Consider the following 13,813-nt stretch of genomic DNA (forward strand, 5'->3'; position numbering starts at 1 on the left):
CACATCTTAAAGTTGCCAAGTGTGAAAAATACTGGCCTAGATGAATTTGGTGTTCCACATCCATATACAGTATGTTGTTTGATTAGTGTTGCCTGATTGTAGCCCCTTTTAAATATTTCTTGTGGAGAAAGACCATATGTCTGTAATTTGCTTAGTTTACAAGGGAACGCATCCATAAAGATTTATAGTTATCTGACAGCATCAGAGGGGCAAGTCCCACGGCTAGAAGGACAAGTTTCAACCAGCAGGTAATTTTTAGAACATGTAATGGTATGTGGGAATGACCTTGGGAGACAGGGGAAGAGCCACAGCCAGGGGACAAGAGGCCACTAAGCCCCCAAAAGAAATGGGGGTGTGGCAAACATTTCAGAAGGGACCCTCCCTAGATGCTTGGGCTGTAAAGGCAAAGGGGGAGAAATGTACTTTCAGACTTCCAAGACTGATGTCAGGCTAGTGATATAGTCCAGACAGGAAGCACAATCAGATGAACTAATTCTACTTTATTGTAAGGTTACATTAACAGAATCCTGCAAGTCTGAAAATACGTTTCTCCTTTGTGGGCTAAGCTGCCTCTTGTCCAACTGTTCCTCTGGTTGTGGCTCTTCCCCCTGTCTCCCAATGTCATTCCCACATACCATTACAGAACCAAACTTTGGCCTCTATCTTCATCATACCTGAATCGAAGTGTACAGATGCATTAGAGACAAAGCAAGGCATCTCAGACACCAACCTGAGGAATTTGGATTGGACTTGTTCCAGGGGGGCAAAAGTGGGGAATGGTCCAAGCTGCATTCCATAGGTGAGCTGAGCCAAAGATTTGGCTTGGAATAATTTAAAGGGCTTCTTGAAAGCACACCCTGCCCCCACCCAATACAAATGCAAGATGGATGCTGAGGTCTTTTGTGCACTCAAGACAACACAAGTACCAAATGCCTTTTGACTACCTGAGACATGGAATACCATCCCCATACTGTATACTTAAATCATAAAATGCAATTTAGTTGTACCATCTGACGGCACCACTTTAAGCAGCCTTTAAAGGGAGCCTGTGAAAAGTATCAGATGGATGTTCTAATTCATATATATTTTTCTAGTGAAAATGCAATTCAAAAAGGTATGCCTACTATTGTTTTAGCATTGCAGCATTACCAGATTAAAATCAGGAAAAAATAGTTCATTATCTGGGAATATCAAAAGCTTTCTAAGCTCAAAACATTCTTAGCATGAAACAGCTACTGGACTTGGAATGTCTGAGCTCAGAACACAACACATTGGATGCAAAAGTTTTGTCCTGAGCTTGGGCCAAAGCAGCTTTTTATTCCATGTTGTTTAAAATGTTCTCACAGCCAGTGATTGGTTTAAAAGCAAAAAAATCCTGCAGCCATGGCAACTTGGAGAGTGCATTAGCCAACAAAATGTTTTCAATGGAGCAATTTTGTTCTGACCTTGGATCATCATTTTTCTTCACCCTCCCCATCATTATCTTGTTGTGCACCAAAGATAAACTGGAATTTAGTCCAGTTCCAGCAAGTAAAATTTTAGGCAGTTGTAGATGATCTGACAGTTCCAATGCATCTGCTTAACGGTCCTTTTTGTGTCATTTAAAAAGCATCCACTTCTACAGTTATCCATTGTATCTCAGACTAATACTATGTTGTTCCAGAACATTGCAGCCATTTACAGGGAAGGCCACTTAACTCAAGAACAATTCTACTGCCTTTGCCCCTAAGCCTGATCACCCTGTCTTATGCTTAACCAGAATAAGATAAGTTAGGTTTAACTAACCATTGCGCTGAAGAAGCCCACTGACTTGGACATTGTTAAAGATTCAGTGCTCAGTCTACTGACAGTTCTGTGACACTTTCTGATTTCTGCCTAGGCTGTGCAAAAGAATGTCCCCTTGCTTGCCCACCCCCTGTTAGAGTACTGCATAGCTGCTCTTTCCTTCCTTTTATTTTTTAAACACATCTTTGAGTTTCAAGGTAGAAATATTGTTTATGTGAAGCTGAACTATCCATTCTTCCATCATACGAAGTTTCCATAGACCTACAGAAGGAATGAAAGAACAATCAGTTCCCTGTTGTTTGATTATTGTAGCATTGGATGGTACTGTAGAGAGAATAAAGAAAAAAAGGGTTATTTTAATATCAAAGGAGATAGTGTAGAAAGGCAGCCATGTGTGCAGACCTCTGAGAAAGCAAAAGAAAAGCATGAGGTTTATTGAAGAATGAACTAACCCTAAAAAGAAAAGGCAGGCACTGGTTGAGGTGCCTGGAGATAAATCCAATTAAAACTAATTTACACCAACATGAATTGCTATATCTCTACATACTTTTCTAGCCTTGAACACCATTCTTGTTTCCACCATGTCCATACATAGCTTCATACCTTGGCTTTGTTCTTTAAATTTCTCAACTCTGTATTTCAGGGGATCTCAACACCTCTGTCCAATCACAGGGTTCTCATTCTTCCTCTTCTTCTCAACACTTTCACTCTTCCTTCATATATTTGCTTTGAAATTTGCATCCATTCCCTCTATTGTGACCTTATCTATAATCTATCTATATCTATCCATCCATCCATCCATCCATCCATCCTCTATCTATCTATCACATAAGACACATATTTATGACTATAATATTTTATTCAATAAAGCAAATTTCCATTGCCATAAGATGCATCAATATGGGACGCGGTGGCGCTGCGGGTTAAACCGCTGAGCTGTCGATCGGAAGGTCGGCGGTTCGAAACCGCGCGGCGGGGTGAGCGCCCGTTGCTCGTCCCAGCTCCTGCACACCAAGCAGTTCGAAAACATGCAAATGTGAGTAGATTAATTGGTACCGCTTCGGCGGGAAGGTAACGGCGTTCCGTGAGTCATGCTGGCCACATGACCCGGAAGTGTCCTATGGACAACGCCGGCTCCAAGGCTTTGAAACGGAGATGAGCACCGCCCCCTAGAGTCGGACACGACTGGACTTTACGTCAAGGGAAACCTTTACCTTTACCTTTAAGATGCGTCAAGTTTCTATGAAATTCTGGCAATCCTTTATAGACTTTTTGCTGACACCAGGATTGAAAAATTGATGTCTTATGGATTTGCTTATAGGTAAGGGATGGGTTATGGGAAGAAGAGATATCTGTTTGTAACCTTATAGGGGGTGAAGACTACCAAACTTGTTTTTTTACTTGTTATGATGAAGATTGGAAGACAGTTCTTTATATGTTTCTTTATTTTCTTTATTTCACTCTTCCCTTCTTCTCTTTTTCTTTTTTTCCTTTTTCTTACTTTGAACTTTTTAATTTATCTTTTTACTTTACTTTCTTTGAATTTAGGTTGTGTTACTTTTTATTACTTTAATTAAAATCTTCAACAATATATATATACATATATACATATATATATATACACACACACACACACACACACACATACATACATATATATATATATACACACACACACACACACACACATACATACATACATACAGTGTGTATGTGTATACACACATACATACATACATACATACAGAGAGAAAGAGAGAGACTTACCAGTGGCTCATGTGAATGAGGCAGAGCAGTTCTCTCTCTCGCACTTCAACTCCCTTATCTGCTGCCTGAGGTTGGTAAGTTTGAAAGGCGCTTAATCCTATTAGCCTTATTTGAGTTTTGTTCCTAGACCACCAGCAACAGAATAGAGGCTTGGTCTCTCCAGCTGCATTTTGAACTTAGCCATTTTGAACTAGCCCTGCTTTTGCCTGCCTATGATGAGTAGCACACACAGAGAAGCAGCGAACACAAAAAAATGTAGCTTGCTCAATTCACTTTTTCCCACTGTGCCTTTTAAAAAGCACAGCAGTTTTATTCTATAATGTGAATTATCTACATAGTTTAAAGGTCAAATGAATAAAGAAGTTCTACTTCTTTTTGCAGTCTCAGGGGTATTAGGTATTTAATTTTTTTATCATCTTTGTAAATGGGTAGAGGTAGCGACTTAAAAATGTTCACAAAATCCCACAGATATGCTCTAGAACTCAGTCAACTTGTTATGAATGTTTTCAGGAGAAAAGGAAACGTTTGAGACCTTAAAAACATTTCCTTGGATGATTCCCATCACCCAAGTTGCCCAGGCTTTTTTTTTTCCCTTTAAGCAATTTCATTTCTCTTCAATGACCACTTGATACATTGTTTTTCAACAAAAGAACATATTCATGGGGACCAAATTGCAGGGCTCTATGAAGGTTGTTAACATTTTAAGGGATTCAGGTCATGCAGCCTGATATTGTAAAGAAGGACAGGTTTAGATACATCGCTTGTCTAGATTGTGTGTTTCCTATTGACTGAAGTCTTGGAGCTGGGCTTTGTGCTAATGAGTGTTTATCTGATGGAAAATTGGGTACTATAATCTGTAAGAAACTGGAAGTTATGGTGGTTCTAATCTCTCTGGAAGGATGGAGAAAGCAGTTGATACTGAGGATCTTCAATCTGATCTCACAATATTGTGTTCTTTTTAATGTCTGTATGAAGCCACTGGAAGAATGTACATGGAGATATCAGCATGTGGATGACCCTTCCTCCCTCCCTCCCTCCCTCCCTTGAAAAAAAGAGGTTAGGGAACTCCTAAACAGGTTATTACTTAGGACAAACAAACTGAAACTTAAGTGAGATGAAAATGCCATTAGATTAGAACTGTGCCAGTTTGGATGAAAAATTCCAGCCTTCTTGAGATAGACTATGCTCTTCTTGAAAGGTCAAATACATGGATTAGGCCTTAATGCTATTTACAGAAGCTCAAGTGGCATCTGTGCTAGAAATCTATTTCACCAGCTTAGACTGGTTTGCCAGCTGTGAATCTGTGTAGAGAATATACATGCCTCACTGATATACATCTCAGTTACATTCAGGATAATTTTTTTGTATGCTGGGCTGCCTATGAAGCTGGATTGGAAATTATAATTGATACAAAATATGGTCACCTAGAAGCTTGTTGGGGCAGATGGTCAGCTCATTTAACATATATATACAGTACCAGACGCATTGGCTGCCTATTCGTTCCTGACCCAAGTTAAAATCTGCCCCTGATATTTAAAGCAGTATACAGTTTGGACTTTAAAAATGGCCAAAAAGATCCTTCTCACAGGTCCTTTTTAGTGGCTGTTCTATATTTGTTTCCATCTCTTACCTAAAGATATGTAGACTCACATCTTGTTCACTTTAAGATACCTTTCTTGATAATAAAAACAGTGCATTAGAATGGACTTTAAAGACTTTTCCACTGCAGCCTTTTTAAGTGTTTTCAGTGAGCCAGATTTCCACTGTTTCAATCATTATTTTAATTGTAAATAAAATATTTTTATATTGGAAGGCTTTTGTTCTAAGACAATTTTATAAATACTGAAATGAATGAATAAATGAAGGTGTTCTTGCTGATCTCTTCATCTTTTAGTATTTTCTACAACCTATACTGTATATGTAAAATCTGCTGGAGAGGGATTAGTGCACACACACACACTCTTGCATTCATCTTATAACCTTCTCTATTTTTCACTAACCTAGGAAGGCACCCTCTGTTAAAAAATGCTCCTGGGATGGCCAACTTGTCTTCCAAGCATGACAACAATAAGGTGATGTGCCAAATTAGTACTGCTATGGTTTTCAAAGGTTCATCAATACTAAATATCAGAAAGCATTGCTTTGCCTCCATATGTACCCCAGGAGCAAAAAGATTTAAATAAATGACTTTTCCTAAGATACCTCTGAAATTGTAAAACAAATTATCATTTACTTATATTCTCAGCCGGCAGGAATACAAATCCCAGAATCAGATAAAAGTGGAGGGAGAAAACTTTGCAAGCAGGCTTATACATTTCTTTTGCTCATTATGTCTTACTAAATTTTTATCTAATATTGTCTTAGCATATTATAACCAGGTTAAACATAAACCAGCCTCAGAATAACTGAGTATTTATCCAAAAAGAAGATAATCCTGAATTTAAGATGCTACCCCTTCCTCTGCAGTATAGAAAGACTACACAGAAAAAAACTCATCTGCTTCCCTTACCATATTCTCAAAACCCTAGTCTTCATTACAGGTAAATATGATAAATTATTTTGTGAATTTCACATAATGACAATCTGTAAAGCATTTGCATTATAGTAGGCAAAATACAGTATCTTTTAAAATGATTTCTGTTACTTAAGAGCAATCCCTCTATTCATAAAAGTAAACATAAAGAAGACATTTTGGTGTCTGTGGTCTGATACAGTCACAGGATTCTTGTATGCTACTGTAAACCACTTTATTAATCTTGGATTTACAGATCACATAATGTGATACGTGCAATCTGTGTCTGAAGATCACCGTTTCTCTTTTACCACCATCTCCTTTAAATTGCTTGATTAGAGTAGTCTGGTATTTCCCAATCTCTCCAGATGTCAGCCTCTCTAGACACACTCTCTACATCTCAAGTCCCATAGTCCAAAGCTAGTATGCCCAAAGTCAAAGAGATCAAATGAATGGAAGGGCAACACATCTGGAGAGCATCAACTTGATTATAAACCCAGCAATATTTTAGTAGGTAACCAACAGATTTTTCAGTTTGTGAACAAATTCAGTTTTATATAGGGTTGCTTCCGAATGTGCTTATTATTCATTTTGGTTGCATTCATTTAATTCATTCCTAATTAAAGGTCATTGTGGCATCATCATGATATGAGTAGGAGGATCAGTACATTTTTCTTCATTTGTTCCATTACTTGGCAGTTTTCCTATTTGCTCATTTCATGGGAATTCCACTTCTAATAAATCCTGTTTGGAATCAGAATGACTCTGAAACCAGTTACATTCACTGTTATAAGTAATAATAATTAAATTAATAATAATTTAACAATAAAATAACCTCAAACTATTTGTATAATTCTAATTATTCTGGGTCAAGAAATCATCTTAGAAATATCATAACTTTTGAAATCTGGACTTCCTGAAATGTTGTCTCCTCCTTGCTGGGAAAATATAAGACAATATTAAAGAAAAAAGAAAGGTAAAGAGAGAAAAAAGGGAGACTTGTTACACTGGGTGGGATGGGGTTACACTACTTTGAGAAATGACTGAGACCTTCTTTAAATGGTAGTTTATGGATTAAGCCACTTAATTAGTTGATTAAGAGGAGAGACTTTCTTATTGAATTAGGTCTGTGACAATATTTTTTTTTTTAGCTGCCTTCTCTCTTTAATTGATCAGCATCCCAAATTATCTTTCACATTATTCTTTCTCAAATATTTCCTAATCATAAATGGAGACTGGCCAAGAATTACGTTTTGAATAATTACAACTTTTTCTGTTCTATGTGGAGACCTGTAGCAGTAAGGTTTTAGTTCCATTACTTTTAGTTATGCTATCCAAGGTCATGCATACGACATGCATAAAGTTTGTGAAATGAAAAGGCAAGTGACCTCCACATACTTCAATGTCCCTAACAGGTATTTTCTACTTTCAAGTATCAATTGTTCATAACCATTTAATTTACAACAACATGAAGCTATCATGCCAGTTATATAACAGATAATAGAAAGGCACCATATTCTGGAAACATCTCATAGCATTGCTGGAAAAATCTACTGTTTTGGGAAAGGGAAAAAAGTTAAATAAAGCTAAATCAGAAAATACGCTTCTTGGATGAAAGAGCACCACTATTTAAATGGAAAATTATGAGATTTTGCATATTACCAGGGTTTGTTGAAGTGACTTCTTATCACTGATACAGTGTGCATTCTGCTATACTATAATTTTTGTATGCTTAATGTAAAGCCTAAACCTTCTGAGATTATTTTATTTTCAACTCTGTTTTGCATGTCTAATATACCACCAAAATCTCAAAAATACATTACCAAAATGTAAGATTGAATATCACTTACACATACAACAGTTAAGGTTTCATTACTGGAGATCCTTGGAAATATAAAAATGTGAATATATTTATTTTGCATAAATTTGCAACTTTTCTCTTTGGAAATAAATAAATAAATAAATAAATAAATAAATAAAAAAAATCATGAATGTATTGCACTACCTTGTTGACAAGTAGCAAGAGAGGGAAGGCAAATGCTATCACCCAAATCTGGCACTGCATGTTGTTCCTTAGGAGTAGTGATGCTATAGCTGGTGGCCAGGAGCAGGAAATAGATAAATGGAGGGAATATTTCGTGTTTATTTTTCCTTTTTTTTCCCCTGGGCCTCCACAGCCTAACTTAGGAGCTCTAATATACATCTATTATGACATATAATCAATAACTATAACAAAAGCACTTAAAAGCCTTTTTCCACTTTAATACTGCAATGATGAAATACGACATCACATTCTCCTCCCCAATCAGACAGACAAATCTCTTTGCCTTTCCCCTGTTTAAATCTCAGCTGGAATCCCTGGGGACAGAACTTTAAAAAAAAACAACCTTCACTTTATTCTTGTCTCTACTTCATGTAAAACAGCATAATAATGTTGCGAATCCGATGTTCTAAGGATCAACACATCATTGGAACCTGGAATGTAAGATCTATGAGCCAGGGCAAATTGGATGTGGCTATTGGTGAGATGTCAAGATTCAAGATAGACATTTTGGGCGTCAGTGAACTGAAATGGACTGGAATGGGCCACTTCACATCAAATGACCACCAGATCTACTACTGTGGACAAGAGGACCACAGAAGAAATGGAGCCTTCATAATTAATAGTAAAGTGGCGAAAGCAGTGCTTGGATACAATCCAAAAAACAATAGAATGATCTCAATTTGAATTCAGGCCAAGCCATCTAACATCACAGTGATCCAAATATACACCCCAACCACAGATGCTGAAGAAACTGAAGTAGAGCAGTTCTATGAGGATCTGCAGCACCTACTGGACAACACGCCTAAAAGAGATGTTATTTACATCACGGGAGACTGGAATGCTAAGGTGGGCAGTCAAATGACACCTGGAATTACAGGTAAGCATGGCCTGGGAGAACAAAACGAAGCAGGACATAGGCTGATAGAATTTTGCCAAGATAATTCACTCTGCATAACAAACACTCTCTTCCAACAACCTAAGAGATGGCTTTATACGTGGACTTCACCAGATGGACAACACCGAAATCAGATTGACTACATCCTTTGCAGCCAAAGGTGGCAGACATCTATACAGTCAGTAAAAACAAGACCTGGAGCTGACTATAGTTCCGATCACGAACTTCTTATTGAGCAATTTTGGATCAGACTAAAGAGATTAGGGAAGACCCACAGATCAGCTAGATATGAGCTCACTAATATTCCTAAGGAATATGCAGTGGAGGTGAAGAATAGATTTAAGAGACTGGACTTAGTAGATAGCGTCCTGGAAGAACTATGGACAGAAGTTCACAACATTGTTCAGGAGGCAGCAACAAAATACATCCCAAAGAAAGAGAAAACCAAGAAGGCAAAATGGCTGTCTGCTGAGACACTAGAAGTAGCCCAAGAAAGAAGGAAAGCAAAAGGCAACAGCAATAGGGGGAGATATGCCCAATTAAATGCAAAATTCCAGAGGTTAGCCAGAAGAGATATGGAATTATTTTTAAACAAGCAATGTGCGGAAGTGGAAAAAGACAATAGAATAGGAAGGACAAGAGACCTCTTTCAGAAAATTAGAAATATTGGAGGTAAATTCCAGGCCAAAATGGGTATGATCAAAAACAAAGATGGCAAGGACCTAACAGAAGAAGAAGAGATCAAGAAAAGGTGGCAAGAATATACAGAAGACCTGTATAGGAAGGGTAACAATATCGGGGATAGCTTTGACGGTGTGGTCTGTGAGCTAGAGCCAGACATCCTGAAGAGTGAGGTTGAATGGGCCTTAAGAAGCATTGCTAATAACAAGGCAGCAGGAGATGATGGCATCCCAGCTGAACTGTTCAAAATCTTGCAAGATGATGCTGTCAAGGTAATGCATGCTATATGCCAGGAAATCTGGAAAACACAAGAATGGCCATCAGACTGGAAAAAATCAACTTATATCCCCATACCAAAAAAGGGAAACACTAAAGAATGTTCAAACTATTGAACAGTGGCACTCATTTCACATGCCAGTAAGGTAATGCTCAAGATTCTGCAGGGTAGACTTCAGCAATTCATGGAGCGAGTATTGCCAGATGTACAAGCTGGGTTTAGAAAAGGCAGAGGAACTAGGGACCAAATTGCCAATATCTGCTGGATAATGGAAAAAGCCAGGGAGTTTCAGAAAAACATCTATTTCTGTTTTATTGACTATTCTAAAGCCTTTGACTGTGTGGACCATAACAAATTGTGGCAAGTTCTTAGCGCTATGGGGATACCAAGTCATCTTGTATGCCTCCTGAAGAATCTGTATAACGACCAAGTAGTAACAGTAAGAACAGACCACGGAACAACGGACTGGTTTAAGATTGGGAAAGGAGTATAGCAGGGCTGTATCCTCTCACCCTACATATTCAACTTGTATGCAGAACACATAATGCGACATGCTGAGCTTGAGGAATCCAAGGCTGGAGTTAAAATCTCTGGAAGAAACATTAACAATCTCAGATATGCAGATGATACCACTTTGATGGCTGAAAGCGAAGAGGAACTGAGGAGCCTTATGATGAAGGTGAAAGAAGAAAGTGCAAAAGCCGGCTTGAAGCCAAACCTCAAAAAAACCAAAATTATGTCAACCAGCTTGATTGATAACTGGCAAATAGAGGGAGAAAATGTAGAAGCAGTGAAAGACTTTGTATTTCTAGGTGCAAAGATTACTGCAGATGCTGACTGCAGTCAGGAAATCAGAAAACGCTTAATCCTTGGGAGAAGAGCAATGACAAATCTCAATCAAACTGAAATACTTTGGCCACATAATGAGAAGTCAGGACACCCTGGAGAAGATGCTGATTCTAGGGAGAGTGGAAGGCAAAAGGAAGAGGGGCCGTCCAAGGGCAAGGTGTGTGTTGTTGTTTATTCGTTTAGTCGCTTCCGACTCTTCGTGACTTCATGGACCAGCCCACGCCAGAGCTTCCTGTCGGTCGTCAACACCCCCAGCTCCCCCAGGGACGAGTCCGTCACCTCTAGAATATCATCCATCCATCTTGCCCTTGGTCGGCCCCTCTTCCTTTTGCCCTCCACTCTCCCTAGCATCAGCATCTTCTCCAGGGTGTCCTGTCTTCTCATGATGTGGCCAAAGTATTTCAGTTTTGCCTTGAATATCATTCCCTCAAGTGAGCAGTCTGGCTTTATTTCCTGGAGGATGGACTGGTTGGATCTTCTTGCAGTCCAAGGCACTCTCAGAATTTTCCTCCAACACCACAGTTCAAAAGCATCGATCTTCCTTCTCTCAGCCTTCCTTATGGTCCAGCTCTCGCAGCCATATGTTACTACAGGGAACACCATTGCTTTAACTATGCGGGCCTTTGTTGTCAGTGTGATGTCTCTGCTCTTAACTATTTTATCGAGATTTGTCATTGCTCTTCTTCCAAGGATTAAGCGTCTTCTGATTTCCTGACTGCAGTCAGCATTTGCAGTAATCTTTGCACCTAGGAATACAAAGTCTTTCACTGCTTCTACATTTTCTCCCTCTATTTGCCAGTTATCAATCAAGCTGGTTGCCATAATCTTGGTTTTTTTGAGGTTTAGCTGCAAACCAGCTTTTGCACTTTCTTCTTTCACCTTCATCATAAGGCTCCTCAGTTCCTCTTCACTTTCAGCCATCAAAGGGCAAGGTGGATGGATGATATTCTAGAGGTGACGGACTCGTCCCTGGGGGAGCTGGGCGTGTTGATGACTGACAGGAAGCTCTGGCGTGAGCTGGTCCATGAAGTCACGAAGAGTCGGAAGCAACTAAATGAATAAACAACAACAAACAAATTGTTATCCATATATCTACACAGACTTAAAAGGAATCTGCAGCAGGACTCAGGTGATCAGGAATTTTAATAAAGGAGATTTGCAAATTGTGGGAACTATATCAATGTATTCACCTAAACATGCCTATGGAAATGTTTTCAGACCTCTGTACTGACAGTGTGAAATATATATATATATTTTATATATATATATATATATATTAAAAAGCTACAGTTGTGAATACTTTACATTGGGCAGGCAATTACATGCATGTCCACAATGCCCAACATAATTAGCTGTATATGCATAGATAGAACTGCTTGAACAGTCAATTTATAAGAGCAAGTAAGATGAACAGGGATAAGCAGGTCTAGCTAAACCTATTATAAATGGTTCTGTTATAGATTCTTTTCAGAATCAATCCAGGATAGCAGTTTACAGCTTTCTCATTTTAGATTCTCCTGTATGCAACCTGCACATAACCTGCATACTTTCAGTTTATAAATATTTTATAACTTCTCACCCACCCCACCCTTTTACTTATGCACAATATTTGTGTTCCTACTTCTGTTAGTCAAGCTATATATATATATATATATATATATACACACACAAATACACACACACACACTGTGTGTGTGTGTAGAGAGAGAGAGATTTGGTTAAATTTCTAGTTCTCTTTAAATGCCAGACTGTTTTCTGAATTGCTCTGTCTGAAATCCTAGAACCTGGGTTGAACATTTAATTCTAACTAGCCTCTAAAACAAGCAAAGAAATGAGCAAGCAGCAAAGATTTTATAACCAGAGTCACAAACAAAAAGGCTTATATTTCATTCTTGCAAAGAACCAATGGAATTAATTCCCTCTAGATCTTCCCATAAGAATCTTCAGTTTCTCTTGCTTGAAAACAGTGGGGAAAGGATTTAATGGGAAAATAAAACTGTGATTCTAATTTTGGTACTTGCATTGTCATAAATATAACATTCTATCAAAGTATCTTACTGTGATGCTTTGCAGATTGACCTGTCTACAAGAAATTGTTGACTTGAAATCCTTTGTTCAGTCACAACAGCATTGACTTTGTTTAGAAAAATCAACACTGTTACATTCAACATCTGATTAATTTCTAATTGAAATAAGCCTTTATTGAACAAAGCAGTGATAAGAGCAGGAGAATGTAAAAAACTCGAGACGCTATAGTTTCCAGGAGTTTCCTAAACATTAATAGAAGATTTTTTAAAAATATAAATTGATAACATATCAACTAGGAAGGGCCAATGACGCAAGCTAAGCTAAGACTGAACCCAAAGAATCCAAAATCTGCAATCACCAGAATTCCACTCAGGCATTGTCACTCTGGCTATGTAGTCAAAGACTAAGAAGGTGAGTGACAGCTTTGTGTTGAGTAAATTCATGCTGAACTCTTGTGCAGGGCTATCTGGTCTAGAAATATCAGTCAAAAGAGAGAAGGGGAATGGAGATGAGGTCTCCAGCCTTGACGTGCCATTTAGAATAGGGAGTGTGGCTTTAAGAGCCATAACAACTGGGTAGCTAGAGTCCAGGAGAAGAAAAAGCTGGAGGTGGGGAGGGAAAAACATAGTTTGAATAAAAATAAATGATCTCCTTACACTGAAAAATGTTTTGATTATTATGAACTAGGATTTGCACGCTTTAAGTTAAAAGAAAAGAAAAACAACAAGGTATGTATGTCTTCTTCCCCTTCCTCTTCTTCCAGTTCATTTTTCAGGACAGAAGACATGAAAGATCCAATGCTGATTCTCTTTCTGAAAGAGGTCTCTTGTCCTTCCTATTCTATTGTCTTTTTCCACTTCCGCACATTGCTTGTTTAAAAATAATTCCATATCTCTTCTGGCTAACCTCTGGAATTTTGCATTTAATTGGGCATATCTCCCCCTATCAGTGTTGCCTTTTGCTTTCCTTCTTTCT

This window comes from Candoia aspera, chromosome 3, assembly GCF_035149785.1.
Source record: "Candoia aspera isolate rCanAsp1 chromosome 3, rCanAsp1.hap2, whole genome shotgun sequence".
In the NCBI taxonomy this organism is placed as follows: domain Eukaryota; kingdom Metazoa; phylum Chordata; class Lepidosauria; order Squamata; family Boidae; genus Candoia; species Candoia aspera.